Source organism: Macaca mulatta, chromosome 4, assembly GCF_049350105.2.
Source record: "Macaca mulatta isolate MMU2019108-1 chromosome 4, T2T-MMU8v2.0, whole genome shotgun sequence".
Lineage (NCBI taxonomy): Eukaryota > Metazoa > Chordata > Mammalia > Primates > Cercopithecidae > Macaca > Macaca mulatta.
The window spans coordinates 72,612,735-72,631,514 of NC_133409.1; the positions used below are offsets into that span (position 1 = coordinate 72,612,735).

Sequence of the window (18,780 nt, forward strand, 5' to 3'; positions counted from 1 at the left end):
CTCAATCTCTTGAGATGACTATATATTTTTTCTAATTTAGTGTGTGATATGGTTTGAATTTGTGGCCCTGCCCAAATCTCATGTCAAATTGTAATCTGCAGTGTTTGAAGAGGAGCCTGGTGGAAGGTGATTGGATCATGAGGGCGGATTTACCCCCTTACTGTTCTTGTGATAGTGAGTAAGTTCTCATGAGATCTGGTTGTTTGAAAGTGTGTAGCACCTTCCTCTTCACCCTCTTCCTCCTTCTCTGTTCTCTGGCCATATAAAACATACCTGCTTCCTCTTTATCTTCCGCCATGACTATAGGTTTCCTGAGGCTTCCCCGTGCTTCCTGTGCATCCTCCAGAACTGTGAACTAATTAAACCTCTTTTCTTTATAAATTACCCAATCTCATGTAGTTCTTTATAGCAATGCGAGAAGGGACTAATACAGTCTGTTAATATATTGAGTCACATTGCTTGATTTCTAATGGTAAACCAATCTTGCATTTCTGGGGGAAAAAACGACTTGTTATGATATATTACCTTTTAATATATTGTTGGATTCACTTTACAAAATATTGCAGAAAATGTATCTAGAATTGTGAGAGATATTTGTAATTTTCTCTTTTATGATATCTTCGTCTAACTTTGGTATCAGGGTAATCCTAGCCTCAAAGAATGTGTGGAAAGCATTTCATTTCTAAAATTTTTCTGAAGGACTTTGGGTAGAACTGGTGTTCTTTCTTTCTCAAATATTTGGTAGAATTCACCAGGGAAGTCATCTGGGTTTGGAGTTGTCCTTGTGGTAATGTTTTAAGCTAAAAATCAAAGCTTATAATAAACATAGAACTATTTGAGTTGCCTCTATTTTTCTTGAGTGAACCTTTTTAGTTTGTATTATTTAAGAAAAATTTTCCTGCTACATTGTAAAATTTACTGGCATAAAGTTGTCTATAGTATTCTCTTACTATCCTTATTATCATAGTATTATTTCACCATACCCCATGGTCTCTATTCTTTAACTATTTGTAGAAATGTAGAGTTTTTTCTCATATATACATATATATATATATATATATACACACACACACACACACACACATATATAATGGTAAAAATAATATCTTCTCTTTTTTGCATGATCAATCTGGCTAGGGTTTTATTAATGTTCCTTATTTGTTCAAAGAAGATCAAAATTTTATTGATATTCTCTTTTGTGTTTTACTGACTTTAATCATTACTATGATTTTTCTTCTGCATAACTTGGAATTAATTTGTTCTTTTTTAGTTCTTAAAGTAGAAACTGAGGTCATTAATTTGTAATCTTTCTTCTTTTCTAACATAGGTGCTGTATTAGTCTATTTGGTTTTGCTAGAAAAGAATACCTGCATTTGGTAATCTATACAGAAAACAGGTTTATTTAGCTTACAGTTCTTCAGGCTGTGTGAGAAGTATGGCACTGGCATCTACATCTGTGAGATCCTTGGGCTGCTTCCAGTCATGATGGAATGCAAAGGGGAGCCAGTCAGGCAGTGATCACATGGTGAGAGAGGAAGCAAAGTGGAGAAGAAGGTGCCAGGTTCTTTTTAACAATCAGTTGTCATGATAAGCAATAGAGTGAGAACTCACTCACCCCCAAGGGAGAGCATTAACCTATTCATGAGAGATCTGCCTCCATGATCCTAACACATCAGGCCGCACCTCCAACATTGAGGATAAAATTTCAACATAAGGTTTGAAGTGGACAGTATCCAAACCATAGTAGGTGCTTAGTGCTGTGCATTTCCCACTAAATACTGCTTTAGTGGCATCCCACATATTCTGATATACTGTGGTTTTCTTCTTTATTTACTTTAAAATATTTACTAATTTCCATTTGATTTATTGTTTCGACTATAGATAATTTGAAATTGGGTAACTTAGTTTCCAAAAATGTAGGGATATTTTTTGAGAGATAGTGTTGTTATTGCTTACTACATGCCCAGCCATTAAAATATATATGAACAGGGATGAGGGATATACATAGATATATAGATATATGTGTGTATATGATGTACATTGTGTGTGTGTGTGTATATATTCCTGTTCCAATTTCGCTGTTTTGATTCCATTCCTTTCTTTTGCTTTCAAGAATAGGCACCTAGGACAACCGACTGTTGAAGCAGCTGATCACGAGATGGACATTGTGTGAATACACTGATGAGGTATCAAATTGCAAATAGACCCAACTTGTACTTTTAGAAACCATTTTGACTGTGAGGTGACAGAGCTCACAGTGATGAAAACTGTGTTGGAAATGTTAAAAAGAGATGTGCTTTAAAAATAAAGCACAGTGAAAGAGGTGGAGCAAGATGAAGGAATGGAGGCCTCCACCAATTGTCCCCACCACAGGACACCAAATTAACAACTATCCACACAAAGAAAACACCTTCCTAAGAAAAATCGGGTGAGCACTCACAGCACCTGGTTTTAACTTCATACTGATGAAAGAGGCACTGAAGAGATAGACATAACAGTCCTGAATCACCAATGCCCCTCTCCTACCCGCCACATTGGGGTGTGGTACAGAGAACCTCTCTGGGTGCTGGGGGAAGAGAACACAGCAATGGTGAGGCATTGAAATCAGTGCTATCTTGTTAGAGCAGAACCGAAACCTGGACCAAACTCACCTGATGGCCACACACAAAGAGAGCATTTAAACCAGAAGTAGCCAGAGGGGAACTGCCAATCTCAGCAGTCCAAAATTGAGTGCCTACAAACCTTGCCACTGGGGGTCAAATTGCTCTTGGTCTCTGAGTAAACTTAAAAGGCAGTCTAGGCCATAAAGACTGCAACTATTAGGCAAGTCCTGGGGCTGAAAAAGGCCCAGAGACAGTGGACTGTAGAGGAAGCATGGGAAATATTGAGATGCCAGTTGGTGCAGCCAAGGGAGTGCTGGCATCACCGCTCCCCTGATCTCAAGCTGCATAGCTTGCAGCTCCAAAAGAGATCCCTTCCTTCCACTTGAGGAGAGGAGAGTCAAGAGTGGGGAGGAATTTGTCTTGCATCTTGGATACCAGCTTAGCCACAGCAGGAGAGGGCACTGTTCAGAGTCATGAAGCTCTCATTCCAGGCCCTACCTCCCAGATGACATTTCTAGACACACCTGGGGTCAAAAGGGAACCCACTGCCTTGAAGAAAAGGACCCAGTCTTGCCAGCCTTCGTCACCCGCTAACTAAAGAAGAGCTGTTGGGCCTTGAATAACCAGCAGTGACACCCAAGGACTACATCAAAGGTTTTGGTGAGAGACTTGCTGGCTTCAGGTACCACCACTGGCACAAGGGGGTAGGGCACCAAGTGGGCTCTTAGGGTTCCTCATTCCAGGACTTGACTCTTGGATTGCATTTTCGGACACGTCCTGGGTGAGAAGGGAGCCCACTGCCCTAAAGGGTGAGTCCCAGGCCAGGCAGCATTACCACAAGCTGACTTAAAAGACCTTGGGCATTAAGGGAACATAAGTGGTAGTTTGGCAGTATTCCTTGTGGCCAGGGTTGGTGGTGGCTATGGGATGGAGCTCCTCTGCCTTTGAAAAGAGGATGGAAGAGTGTGAAGGACTGTATCTTGTGGTTTGAGTGCCAGCTCATCTACAATACAATAGAACCCCAGGTAGACTTCTGAGTTTCTGACTCTAGTCCCTAACTTCTGGACCCACCTTGGGTTTGGGGGACCTCACATCCCAAAAGGTAAGGACATAGGCCTGGCTGGCCTTTACCACCTGCCAGTTGTAGAGCTCCAGGGCCCAGGGAGTGGTTACAGTAGGCCTTGGACAAGATCAAAAACTGTGCTGGCTTCAGGTCTGAACCAGAGCACAAATAATGATGGTGGCCACATGGGGTGCTATGTCACTCCACCCCAGCTTTAGGTGGCTCAGAAAAAAGGCTCTGTATGTTTGGGAAAATGTAAGGGAAGACAACAAGACTCTCTGCCTGGTAATCCAGAGAATTATCCCGGATCACGGCCAAGACTACCAAGGCGGTACCTTTACAAGTCTGCAGGAAACCCAGTGTTACTGGGCTTGGGGTGCCCCCTAAAGCAGAAGCAGCTTCAATCACAACCACCCAAGTCTTTTCAAATATCTGGAAAGCCTTCCCAAGAAAGACAGCTACAAATAAGCGCAGACAGTGAAGACTGTAATAATCCTAAACTCTTAAATGCCCAGACAACAAAGCACATCTACTAGCATCAACACCATCCAGCAAAACCTGACCTCACCAAATGAACTAAATAAGGCACCAGCAGCCAATTCTTGAGAAACAGAGATATGTGACCTTTTAGACAGAGAATTCACAATAGCTGCTTTGAGGAAACTCAAAGAAATTCAAGATAACACCGAGAAGGAATCCAGAATTCTATCAGATAAATCTAACGAAGAGATTAAAATAATTAAAAAGAATCAAGGGAAATTCTAGAGCTGAAAAATGTAATTGGCATACTGAAGAATGTATCAGAGTCCTTTAATAACAGACTTGATGACACAGAAGAAAGAATTCATGAGCGTGAAGACAGGCTATTTGAAAACAGCCAGAGGAGACAAAAGAGAAAAGAATAAAATAAATAAATAAAACACACTTACAGGACCTATAAAATCCCTCGAAGGGGCAAATCTAAGAGCTATCTGCAGATAAACTGTCATAGGACTTTTTAGCCTTCATAAACATGTGAGTCAATTCCCCTAATAAGTCCCCTTTCATCTATCTATCTATCTATCTATCTATCTATCTATCTATCTATCTATCTAATTGGTGGTGTCTTTCTGAAAAATCCTGACTAATACAACCCACTCTTTGTTATAACAGTGCTGTATTAGTCAGGGTTCTCTAATAACTGACTCACATGATCACAAAGTGAAGTCCCACAGTAGGCCATCTGCAAACTGAGGAGCCAGGAAGCCAGTCTGGGTCCCAAAACCTCAAAAGCAGGGGAAACTGACAGTGCAGCCTTCAGTCTGTGGCCATAGACCTGAGAGCCCCTGGCAAGTCACTGGTGTAAGTCCAAGAGTTCAAAAGCTAAAGAACTTTGAGTCCGATATTTGAGGGCTAGAAGCATCCAGTGTGGGAGAAAGATGGAGTCCAGAAGACTCAACCATTCTAATCCTTCCAAGTTCCTCTGCCTGATTTTATGCTAGCTGTGCTGGCAGCTGATTAGATGGTGCCCACCCAGATTGAGGGTGGGTCTGCCTCTCCCAGTCCACTGACTCAAATGTTAATCTCCTTTGGCAACACGCTCACAGACACACCCAGGAACAGTACTTTGCATCCTTCAGTCCAATCAGGTTGACACAATATTAACCATCACAAATGTCTACTAAGAGAATTAATTTTTAAAGATCAAAATAAATAAGATGACTCTGCCCTCAAGCAACTTGATGAAATTGAAATACTTAGGAAAATACACAAAGTTAACACTAATATGAAAATGAGAAATAATCTACTTATGGTAAGAAAGGACTGAAACCAAAAATACATGAGCGATTAGTTCTTGATTGAGAAGAGTCTCAAGGAAGTCATATATTTGCATCTTACCTTTAATTAGCATTATTTAGTTCTCTAAGGTTTTCACAAGTAATATTTCATTTAATCTTTACCACAGTTGTAGTGGGTAAAAATCATTATATCCCTTAAAAATGAAAGAGAAATAGTTGTTCAGAAATATTTATTGATTTATCCAGAGCCACATGACTAGTATACGAAACAGCTCAGATTTTCAACCCCTTATTCAGTGTTACCAAATATTATCTTGGAAAATGTGACAGTAAGAAATTATAACAATCTCCAATCAACATACCTTTTGTAAATAGAGATTTTGAACTGTTTGAAAACATTATCTTCTAAAGAAGATCTGATAAACACCTTGGAAATATGCTTATCTTATCATTTGTTCATCATCATTAATTTCAAAGGTTAACTACAGCCCAGAAGCTGTCAGGTTTGACAGATTAATGGAGCTGAAATAAATGGCATGTTGCCCTTGCTACAAAGTGCAAGTATTGTAAGTGACATGTCGTTAGATATAATGAAGTTTCAGAACACAGCATGTTAGTAAAGATCTGAGAGTCCTTTATTCTCAGAGGCCCTGCTTTGGGTTTAATAGATCAGTTTAATAGATCAGTTCTAAGAGGAATCGAGATCTGGCAGCTGCTCAGGTCTGACGATTTATTGACTCTCACCTGGAGATAACCTTTATCAAACTCTTTGCTGCCATATCTTGAAAAAGTGTTGTAAAATATTTATTTCAAGACTGCAGACTGTTCTCTGAAAATTGGGAGGGGAGACTTAATGAATATATTTTTGACTATAATTTTATAATGATAAAAGCCCTTCAAATAACCCACTACACACACACACACACAGACACAAACACACACACAGATCCAACTATGCAAATGAATTCTCAAGACAAAACCCTCGTCCTCTAATTCTCCTAATTTGATTGCCATTGTGAAGACACATTCATCTAAAAATCAGTGAACCATCACCATTCTTGTCTTTTCATGTACAGCTGGAGCTGTTGTGGGTGACCAAGTAATAAGAGAAATAAAGATTAGGTGGAAAACACTAGGCATACTTCATCACACTGACAAATGAATAGTGAACAGACCCAGTAAAAGGTGCTGTTCACATGGGAACCTACCAGGAGATGAAATTAAAATGTAGATGAAAACGTCTCGTCTCTGTGCAGAGCAGCGTTGTACCTCGTTGTTTAAAATGATAAAGCCATTTGAGCTGTGGCCTAAGGCAGCATGGAGGGATTTGGATTAGATGTACACTATAAACTGTCAGAAAAGAAAAGCCTGTGCAGAAACAGTGATGACAGCTATAAATGCAGTATGCAGGGAAAGAAAATGTCAGCTCAATCAATAACATATCTGCCTCCACTGGTCTACCCCAGGCCTCCACAGACAGGTGAAAGCTTTGCATACGCAGATGTCACTTTGTGGTGATTTGCACTCCACTGACTCTTACTAGTTATGTGATATTTGGAAAGTTGTTATATTCTCCAATCTTTACCCCTTAATTAAACAGAGATTTTTTAAAAAAATGATTTCACTAGACTGTCATGGAGGAAAGGAATGAGATAAAGCATGTGAATGAAGAAGCAGAATCTTCAGGGGTACAGAGTTGCAGCCTGATAAATGAGAGCCATAAAATGTCAAAGAATGCTCCTCCCTGGCCGGGCACAGTGGCTTATGCCTGTAATCCCAGCACTTTGAGAGGCCAAGGCGGGCAGATCATGAGGTCAGGAGATCGAGACCATCCTGGCTAACACGGTGACACCCCGTCTCTACTAAAAATACGAAAACAAAATTAGCCGGGTGTGGTGGCAGATGCCTGTAGTCCCAACTACTTGGGAGGCTGGGGCAGGAGAACGGTGCGAACCCAGGAGGCGGAACTTGCAGTGAGCCGAGATTGCGCCCCTGCACTCCAGCCTGGGTGACAGAGCGAGACTCCATCTCAGAAAACAAAACAAAACAAAACAAAAACAGAATGCTCCTTCCTTTAGAAACCTCTATATGGTGATCATCTGATTCTTGGCATTACATGCAAACGAGTCTCTTCTTTATCTTAACCTGATCAACCACATCAACAACTCTTCTCCTATCATGAACTCTTAAATTTTGCCACATCAACCCTCCAACACACCAAGTCCTTTCTCCATGATTCTATACACCCATTACCTTTGTCTGAAAGAGTCGTTTACTCCTCCACCTGATAAACTCATCCTTTAAGACTCGCAGTCTTCTGTGAAGCTTTTCCATCATCTGCTAGAGTTAGTTCAACTTATCCAATAATCTGATGAGGTCTAATTCATGCTTCTTTTAGACACTCTGAGCTTCTAGAAAGCAAAGGCATTTCATGTATTTATTAATTCCTTTATTCATCCAACTTTCAATGACTGTCATCTCTGTGCTGGGAGATGAAAGTACATTTTTGGCGGTATTGGAATACCCTTTACTGAAGCCTTTTTTTTTCTGTGGCTGACACTAACACAATCGTTGCTTGATAATAATAAGAGAAGCAGAGAACCCTTGAGAGAGGAAAGAAAAACGTCTCTCCTTCAAACTCCTAATTACTTGACACCATCCCCCCAAAAATAAAGTCATGTGCATCTTCTTTGAACATTTTTCTTTATTTCTATATATAAAAGCCAAGTTCCTCTGTTGTCTTCCATTAAAAGTTGTATTAATTTCATCTATAATTTGTTTTTACACTTGTTTGCATGTTTGTTTCCCTCTTCTAAACTGAAAATTCCTTAGGGATGGAAACTCTTACTTATGTCTCAGCACAATGCCTGGCATATAGCCATGTGTCCTATACGTATCTGTTGAATGAATAACCAAGGAATAAATTTTTAATAAAGTTTCTCTTTCCAGTACAATTTCACATTGGTCTTGTCCAGTAGTCAAACATCTTTTGGATTCCTACACTCTGAATCCCAAACCCCGAAATATCTGCTGGTCAAGTCAGGGTTTTAATTTTGAAATGATCAAAAACGTGATTTAAGTTTAGGATTTCCATCTTCTCTGAAGAGAAAGTATTTGTTTCAATTGAGTTAAGTTAACACGAAGGAAACAGGAAGTATAGGAAAGATCAGAGAATATTTATGTATACTGTGGCATTGAAAGGAGAAAATTAAGTGTTTGAATTCCTCTCCACTATGTGTGTGGGATGAATAATTTCCTTTCTTCTAGAGTGCTTATTCACTCATTTAAGACAGAGAAATATGCTAACTACCAAAGTTCCCAGTTGCTCTCTTACATAAAGTTATAAAGATCATTGACTTCTCCTTTTTACCTTTCTATTGATTTCATTCTCCCCACTTTGATCATTTGGCCTGAGAAAGAATACTTTCCTCTATTATGCCTTAGTAATCACACAGTTGCATTTGTGTTCTTACGTCATTGTAAGATGACTATATCGACATTGAAATAAAGCATATGCTTTACTCTTTAACAAAATCAAAATTATATTTTTCTAAAAGATGTAATCATTTTCTACTTTGGGATATCGTCTTATAAGTTTGAACTGATCAAACCAAAATTAGACACATTGAATTATCGGGAAATGGCAATGATAATGTACATTGAGAACAGACTGTATTTTGGAAATGACCCTGACTTCATCATGAAACCACTCTTCTAGTCTGCATTTAACTTGCTTTGTCCTAGTGGTTAATTAAAATAATGTCACTGGAAAGGAAAGTCAATAAGACTTGGCCAGGAATAATACTGCTAGCCTGAATTACAAATGATGCAGCCTTTAGTTTCATTGAAAGAAGAAAAGCTGCCTCTAATTTTAGTTTGCAAGAGAAAGAACAATTCGGCATTGTGGCTCCTCATTGCTTTGTACAAAGTAATTGAATGTCCACCACACCTTCAATAGTGGTGTTACAGATACCCCAAATCCCTAAACACCTTGAATTTACACTGGCAAAGCCTTTATATGTATTTATTCCAACTTTTCTTAATAGAATATCTTCTTCTCAGCTGGAGGACTATGTTGATCTTGCTGTATTATTTTGTCTGGAAAATTAATCCATTCTAGCTTATTAAATCATTTTGGTCAATCAATCATCAAATATTTGAATTTTGGCTACACAGCAGACACTTTAAAGCAAACGTATGCAGAAATAATTTATATATTCTTTTCCATTCTCTCAGTTTTCACTAATAAAATTAATAACTATGCTTTTTCATTTTTGTAATAAACTTCTAATTTCTCTGTAAAGTCATCAGAAAAAATTTGTCCCATCTAGTATCCATTTCCTGTTTTGGTAGAAGTGCCCTCATGTCATTCATTTCTGTGTGATGCAGTTTCAGGAAAAGCCAGCCCCACACTGTCTTTAGAGGCATCCCTCTATTCAACACTAGGCTAATCAGCATCATTACATTCCCCTCCTTAGTCTTAAAGACTTTCCTTCCCTCCCTCCCTCCCTCCCTTCCTTCCTTCCTTCTTTCTTCCTTCCTTCCTTCTTTCCTGCCTCCCTCCCTCCCTCTCTTTTCCTCCCTCCCCTCCTTTCTTCCATCCTTACTTTTTCTTTCTTAGAGGTTGATTCACTTAAGCCGACCAGAATGAAGTCCAGAACTTTGATTTAAAGGTTTAAAGAAGACAGTCTTCCTTCCTGAAAAGAGCAACAGAGGACACAGGCCAGAAGGTGCTGGTAGCCATCTTGGTTCCAAAACCTGAGTGCTGATGAGCCTCAGAACACCTGGCACTGAGATAACACACCCTGACCCATCAGCTTTTTAAATATGCTTGTTTGCCTGAATAAAGTATCACCCGGAATTACACTTGCCCTGAAAACACCTGATATATGTCCCTCCCAAAATTGTCCTTGTTTGGCTTAGGCCAGTTTCAATTGTTCTTTTCTTTTTTAACTTTTATTTTAAGTTCAGGGGTGCATGTGCAGGATGTGTAGGTTTGGTACATAGGAAACCATGTGTCATGGAGGTTTGTTGTACCAATTATTTCATCACCCAGGTATTAAGCCTAGTATCCATTAGTGATTTTTCCTGATCCTCTCCATCCTCCTACTCTCAACCCTCTGATAGGCCCCAGTGTGTGTTGTTTCCTTCTATGTGTTCATGTGTTCTCATCCTTTAGCTCCCACTCATAAGAACACGTGGTATTTGATTTTCTGTTCCTCCATTAGTTTGCTAAGGATAATGGCCTCCAACTCCATCCATGTCCCTGCAAAGGACATGATCCTGTTCTTTTTTATGGCTACATAGTATTCTATGGTGTATATGTACCACATTTTCTTTATCCAGTCTATCACTGATGGGCGTTTGGGTTAATTTCATGTCTTTGCTATTGTGAACAGTGCTGCAGTAAACACATACATGCGTGTGTCTTTATATGGAATGAACTTCTGGGTTGGTGTTCCCAGTAGTAGTGAGAGGTGAAGCCAGCTGAGCTTCTGGGTTGGATGGTGACTTGGAGAACTTTTGTGTCTAGCTAAAGGACTGTAAATGCACCAATCAGCCCTCTGTGTCTAGCTAAAGGATGGTAAACACACCAATGATCACTCTGTAAAAACGCACAAATCAACGTTCTGTGTCTAGCTAAAGGATTGTAAACGCACCAATCAGTACTCTGTAAAATGGACAAATCAGCACTCTGCAAAATGAACCAGTCAGCAGGATGTGGGCAGGGCCAAATAAGGGAATAAAAGCTGGTCACCCGAGCCAGCAGCAGCAATCCACTTGGATCCACTTCCATGCTGTGGAAGCTTTCACAATAAATCTTGCTGCTGCTCACTCTTCGGGTCCATACTACTTTTACGAGTTGTAACACTCACTATGAGGGTCTGTGGCTTCACTCCTGAAGTCAGCGAGACCATGAACCGACCGGAAGGAAGAAACTCTGGACACATGTGAACATCTGAAGGAACTAAGTCCAGACACACCATCTTTAAGAACTGTAACACTCACCACAAGCGTCCACGGCTTCATTCTTGAAGTCAGTGAGACCAAGAACCCACAAGAAGGAACCAATTCCAGACACATTTTGGTGACCATGAAGGGATTAACACCTATTGCCAAGCAGTGAGTACCATCGGACCCCTTTCGCATGCTATTCTGTCCTATTTTTCCCTAGAATTTTGGGGCTAAATACCGGACACCTGTCGGCCAGTTAAAAGCGACTAGCACGGCTGCCAGACTAAAGACACGGGTGTCAGGCTTTCTGGGAAAGGGCTCTCTAATAACCCCTGACTCTTCAGAGTTGGGAGCATTGGTTTGCCTGGAACCATATTCTGCTTTTCCTATACTTCCGGGCTGAGTTGAGGGGTCCCAAAAACAAGTTGGTTGATCCTGCAGCCATGAGCAGAATTCTCCAAGTCATGTCGCCCAAGCAAGACTCGCCCATCTATCCTCTCTATCCTGACCCTTGCCTCCTGGGTCCTAGTGCCTGTCAGACAAACTTCCTCTCGCTCTTTTGAACGAGGCTAGTCTTGCTTCTAAAAACCACTCCCTGTCTCTGGTGCTTTTCTAGTTTCTCCTATAAGAATTATTTCTAGTATAAACCTCAGGACTCTGTTCCCTTCTTTAGGCTCCCAGGCTCACCAATCAAAAAGACATAATTTTTGCCCAAAGCTCCATCAGGGGGGTGGGACTATCTGGAATTTTAGGATCCTTCCTAAGACTAGCAGGCCTAACAAAAACTATTCCTGAAGCTAGGATATGGGGAGCTTCAGAAATGATATCCTTCCTATTCAAGTGAGGACAAAAGGCATCACTCTTCCAACCCTGGAAATCCCTTCCCTCTCTCAGGGTATGGCCCTCCACTTCATTTTTGGGGCATAACTTCTTTATAGGCCAGAGGTAAAGTCTCAGTACTAACAGGAGAATGCTTAGGACTCTAACAGGTTTTCGAGAATGCGTCGGTAAGGGCCACTAAATCTGATTTTTCTCAGTCATCTTTGTGGTCTAGGAGCACAGGCAAGGGTGCAGGTTTTCGAGAATGTGTCAGTAAGGGCCACTAAATCTGACCTTCCTCGGTCCTCCTTGTGGTCTAGGAGGAAAACTAGTGTCTCTGCTGCTGTGTCAGTGAGTGCAACTATTCCGATCAGCAGGGTCCAGGGACCGTTGCGGGTTCTTGGGCAGGGGTTGAAACAAACCAAAACCATGGGCGGTTTTGTCTCCTCACAAAATGGGGCTCGGTCCATATGAAATGCTGTATGGATGACCTTTTTCTCAAAAATGACATCCTACTTGATCAGGAGATGGCCAACTTGGTCAAAGATATAACTTCTTTGGCAAAATATCAACAAAACCTTAAAAACCTACCTGAAGGATGTCACAGAGAAAGGGGAACAGAGTTGTTTCAACGAGGAGATCTAGTGTTGGTCAAATCTCTCCCCTCTACCTCCCCATCTATGGACTCTTTGTGGGAAGGACCATACTCGGTAATCCTCCCTACTCCCACTGCAGTTAAGGTGGCAAGAGTGCAATCTTGGATTCACCACACCGGAGTTAAATTTTGGACACCCCCTGAGGAACCTGCGGGAACATCAGCTCAGCAGTCCCAAGGTCAACCAGACCAGCCTCGATACACCTGCGAACTGTTGGAGGACTTGCATCTCCTATTTCAGAAGGAAACATCCCAGACTAAAAAGGCTCCTACCACTGATCCTGAAGAAAAACCCCTTCCTCCTTAAAAAAGTTAAGTGAAAACCTACATAATCTTTATCTTTAACACCTCTCCTTGTCCCTTTAATGGAATCCTTTTACTATTTCATGATATTATTAAGCAGCATACTAACCATACTCTCTGCGATAGGGCTATATACTGTAGCTCCTGCTGGGATGAAAATAATAATCACATCAACCTTCTTTCTGTCATCCTTCCTTCTGACAGCAATTTACTCCTACCTTTAACTCAGATTGAATAAAATGATCTCGCCTTGCAGAGCACCCTCTTTACCTTCCTATTTACTCTTTGCCTATCCCTCCTGCTTCCTTGGATAACTCACACAATCACCCCTCCCCTTCCACTAGCTCCTAATTACCTCTACAAGTCTCTCAACCCACTCTCTGTTAAACCAGTCCAATCCTTCCCTGGCAAATGACTGTTGGCTTTGTATCTCTCTATCAGCCTCTGCTTACATTGCCACTCCCATTCCTGCAAAAAATTGGGTCTTTACCAACTTAACCTACCACCCTTATTGTGAAAGAAAAGACCCTTTCTGGCTTCTAAATATGCAATCATTAGCCAACTTCCCCATCTCTGATAGGACCAAGAATACCCTAACAGGATGTGCAATCCACCTTTTACGTTCTTACATTTCCAACCTCACCTATCACACAAGCAATAAAAAGCCCATAGAGAGCCCTGTAACTACGAATACCATCTTAACTTTCCAAGCCCCTTTATGCATCCAACTCAATCTGTTATCAGACCTGCCCCTGGGGCACTCACTACCCCATCAGTGTAATTACACCCTACAACTTCAGGCCCCAGCTGATCATAGTAACTTCCGAGTTACCCAAACAGTTCCATTCAGATGGCTTGTCCACTTCTCAGGGCCTCCAAAAATCATCGCCTCCTCCCTGCTTAACAAACAGTACAGGTTTTGTAATGGCAAACATACTCCTTGCATGACCATTCACCCCTGGACCCCTGCTGCAGCGCCCCCACCACTAGTGAATGCCTTCTCATCCCCTCTTTCAATCACTCTCTTGAATGGTTCCTAGTAGATACAAAATGGTTTTTTCTCCAATTTGAAAATAGAACGCAGGGAGCCACTCAGTTTGCTCCCAACAGCCCTTTCCAGCCGCTCACCAGAGCTACCTTGGCAAGTACTCTAGGAGTATGGGAAAGTGAAAACAACAAACTCACACACCTTTTTAACGTACACAACCAGTTCTGTCTACCCAGCCAAGGTGTATTCTTCTTATGTAGAACATCAACATATATCTGCTTCCCCACCAACTGGACAGGCACCTGCACCTTAGTCTTTCTAAGTCCCAACATTAACATTGCTCCAGGAAATCAGACCCTATCAGTACCCCTCAAAGCTCAAGCCCGTCAGCGCAGAACCATACAACTAATACCCCTGCTTATAGGATTAGGAATGGCTACTGCTACAGGAACCGGAATAAGCAGTTGATCTACTTCATTATCCTACTACCACACACTCTCAAAGGATTTCTCAGTTTGCAAGAAATAACGAAATCTATCCTTACTCTACAATCCCAAAAAGACACTTTGGCAGCAGTGACTCTCCAAAACCGCTGAGGCCTAGACCAACTCACTGCTGAGAAAGGAGGACTCTGCACCTTCTTAGGGGAAGAGTGTTGTTTTTACACTAATCAGTCAGGGATAGTATGAGATGCCACCTGGCATTTACAGGAAAAGGCTTCTGAAATCAGACAATGCCTTTCAAATTCGTATACCAACCTCTGGAGTTGGGCGACATGGCTTCTCCCCTTTCTAGGTCCCATGGCAGCCATCTTGCTATTACTCGCCTTCGGATCCTGTATTTTTTAACCTCCTTGTCAAATTTGTTTCCTCTAGGATCGAGGCCATCAAGCTACAGATGGTCTTACAAATGGAACCCCAAATGAGCTCAACTAACAACTTCTACCAAGGACCCCTGGACCGACCTGCTGGCCCTTTCACTGACCTATAGAGTTCCTCTCTGGAGAACACTACAACTGCAAGGCCCTTTCTTTGCCCCAATCCAGCAGGAATTAACTAGAGTGGTCATTGCCCAGTTCCCAACAGCAGTTGGGGTGTCCTGTTTAGAGGGGGGATTGAGAGGTGAAGCCAGCTGAACTTCTGGGTTGGATGGGGACTTGGAGAACTTTTGTGTCTAGCTAAAGGATTGTAAATGCACCAATCAGCGCTCTGTATCTAGCTGAAGGGTTGTAAATGCACCAATCAGCACTCTGTAAAATGGACCAATCAGCACTCTGTAAAATGGACCGATTGGCGCTCTGTAAAATGGACCAATCAGTGCTCTGTAAAATGAACCAATCAGCAGGATATGGGTGGGGCCAAATAAGGGAATAAAAGCTGACCACCCAAGCCAGCGGCGGCAACACACTCGGGTCCCCTCCCCTTCCATGCTGTGGAAGCTTTGTTCTTTCTCTCTTCACATTAAATCTTGCTGCTGCTCACTCTTGGGTCTGCACTACCTTTATGAGCAGTAACACTCACCACGAGGGTCTGCGGCTTCACTCCTGAAGTCAGTGAGATCACGTACACACCAGAGGAAGAAACAACTCTGGACATGCCACTTTTAAGAGCTGTAACACTCACTGCAAAGGTCTGTGGCTTCACTCGTGAAGTCAGCAAGACCATGAGCCCACGAGAAGGAAGAAACTCTGGACACATCTGAACATCTGAAGGAACAAAATCTGGACACACCATCTTTAAGAACTGTAACACTCACCACGAGGGTCTGCGGCTTCATTCTTAAAGTCAGTGACGCCAAGAACTTACTGGAAGGAACTAATTCTGGACACAGTAGGATTGCTAAGTCAAATGGTATTTCGGACTTCAGGTCTTTAAGGAACCATCACATTGTCTTCCACAATGGTTGAACTCATTTACACTCCCACCAACAGTGGATAAGTGTTCCTTTTTCTCCACAACCTGCCAGCATCTTTTTTGACTTTTTAATACTAGTCATCTGACTGGTGTAAGATGATATCTCATTGTGGTTTTGATGATGATCAGTGATATTGAGCTTTTTAAAATATGCTTGACCACATGTATGTCTTCTCTTGAGAAGTGTTTGTTCTTTGCCCACTTATTACTGGGGTTGTTTGATTTTTCTTTTAAATTTGTTTAAGTTTTTTATAGATGCTGGATATTAGGCCTTTGTCAGATGCACAACTTGCACAAATGTTCTCCCATTCTGCAAGTGGTCTGTTTATTCTGCTGATAGTTTCTTTTGCTGTGCAGAAGCTCCTTAGCTTAATTAGATCCCATTTTTCAATTTTTGTTTTTGTTGCAATTACTTTTGGCATTTTCATCATGAAATATTTGCCCATGCTTATGTCATGAATGGTATTTCCTAGATTGTCTTGCAGGATTTTTGTAGTTTTGGATTTTACATTTATGTCTTTAATCCATATTGAATTAATTTTAGTTTATGATGTAAGGAATGGGTCCAGTTTCAATTTTTTGCATATGGCCAACCAGTTATCCCAGCGCCATTCATTGAATAGGGAATCCTTTCCCCATTAACTATTTTTACCAAGTTCGTTAAAGATCAGATAATTGTAGATGTGCAGTCTTATTTCTGGGTTCTCTATTCTGTCCCATTGGTTTATGTGTCTATTCTTGCATGAGTACCATGCGGTTTTGGTTACTGTATCCATAATTATCTCAATAGATACAAAAAAGGCTTTCAATAAAATTCAATATCCTTTCATGTTAAAAACTTTCAAGAAACTAGATATTGAAGAAACATACCTCAAAATAGTAAGAGCCATCTATGACAAATCCACAGCCAATATCATACTGAATGGGCAAAAGCTGGAATCATTCACCTTGAAAACCAACACAAGACAATGATGCCTTCTCTCACTACTCCTATTCAACATAGAATTGGAAGTTCTGGATAGAGCAATCAGGCAAGAGAAAGAAATAAAGGGCATTCAAAAAGTAAGAAAGGAAGTCAAACTATCCCTGTTTTCAGATGACATGATCCTATATCTAGAAAAACCCATAGTCTCAGCCCAAAAGCTTCTTAAGCTGATAAACAACTTCAGCAAAGTCTCAGAATATCAAATTAATGTACAAAAAATGCTAGCATTTATATCCACCACCAACAGGCAAGCCGAGAGCCAATTTATGAATAAACTTCCATTCGCAATTACCACAAAAAGAATAAAACACCTAAGAATACAGCTAAGAAGGGAAGCAAAATATCTCTACAATAATAATCACAGAACAGTGCACAAAGAAATCAGAGATGACACAAACAAATGGAAAACATTCCATGGTCATGGGTAGAAAGAATCTATATTATTAAAATGGCCTCACAATCATGGTGGAAGGCAAGGAGGAGCAAGTCACATCTTACGTGAATGGCAGCAGGCAAAAAGAGAGAGCTTGTTTGGGGAAACTCCTAATTATACAACCATCAGATCTCGTGAGACTTATTCACTATCACGAGAACAGCACAGGAAAGACCTGCCCCATGATTCAATAACTTCCCACCAGGTCCCTTCCACAAGATGTGGGAATTCAAGATGAGATGTAGGTGGGGACACAGGCAAACCACATCAGAAAAAGTACAACCAAGGATGGGGCCATTCTAACCTTGTATGACTGCACAGATTGTTTGCCCCTAAAGCTGGCTTTGAAAAAAGTCATAAACCTTTAGTCGAACTCCATACTATTTACAATGTAACTAATTTTTGTAGGTCTTTGTGCCATACAGATATAAGACTGAAAGTTTGGGCTGGGTGCAGTGGCTCATGCCTGTAATCCCAGCACTATGGGAGGCCGAGGCAGGTGGATCATGAGGTCAGGAGATCGAGACCATCCTGGCTAACACGGTGAAACCCCGTCTCTACAAAAAAATAGAAAAAAATTAGCCAGGCATGGTGGCAGGCGCCTGTACTCCCAGCTACTTGGGAGGCTGAGGCAGGAGAATGGTGTGAACCCGGGAGATGGAGATTGCAGTGAGCCGAGATCACACCACTGCACTCCAGCTTGGGTTACAGAGCAAGACTCCGACTCAAAAAAAAAAAAAAAAAAAACTGAAAGTTTGATTTGATTGCAAATATATAAATGATTTTACATAATATATATAATTTTAAGTACACGAAAAGACAAGCAATTGAAATAATATTTAGAAGTAGCTTCAGAAAAATATAATTTTTCCATGAAAAGCAGATCAATCCTGAAAGATCAGAGACAGTGTTAATTCAATTGTAGAGTGTATTTGAGCATGAGACTCTTCCTCCTACCTTCTCATGCTACCAGATTTTACTATTTTTTGAGATGTTTTCAACATAAAAACCTCTGTTGTGGTGGTGTTGCTTGAAGTAACTTCAAGTAGTCATTTCTTAAATTACCACTGACTATATTCCATCATAAATATTAATTAGTAAATGCTTCTGTCATTATAATTATGAGACACTCATTCTTGTTTGCCAATTGTGGTGACTAAACCTAGGTATGTACGCTTGAGGCTACCTAAAATCAGAAACAAGTTTATAATTCATCTTTACAAAATTATGTTCAAAGAAAAAAGTAATTTCCCTTTGATTTTATCATCATATTTTTATCTTTCAA

General features: G+C 40.9%; 1 long non-coding RNA gene across 1 annotated transcript in view; it reads left to right on the forward strand.

Annotated features, from left to right (window-relative positions):
• LOC144340723 (uncharacterized) overlaps positions 1-18,458 on the forward strand; it is a 33,474-nt gene extending 15,016 nt beyond the window's left edge. Inside the window, exons 3-6 of the long non-coding RNA XR_013417006.1 lie at positions 102-178; positions 2,114-11,567; positions 12,954-13,184; positions 15,040-18,458. This is a non-coding gene — a long non-coding RNA (uncharacterized LOC144340723). The remainder of the gene's footprint in view (positions 1-101; positions 179-2,113; positions 11,568-12,953; positions 13,185-15,039) is intronic.
• Positions 18,459-18,780: the final 322 nt, after the last annotated feature.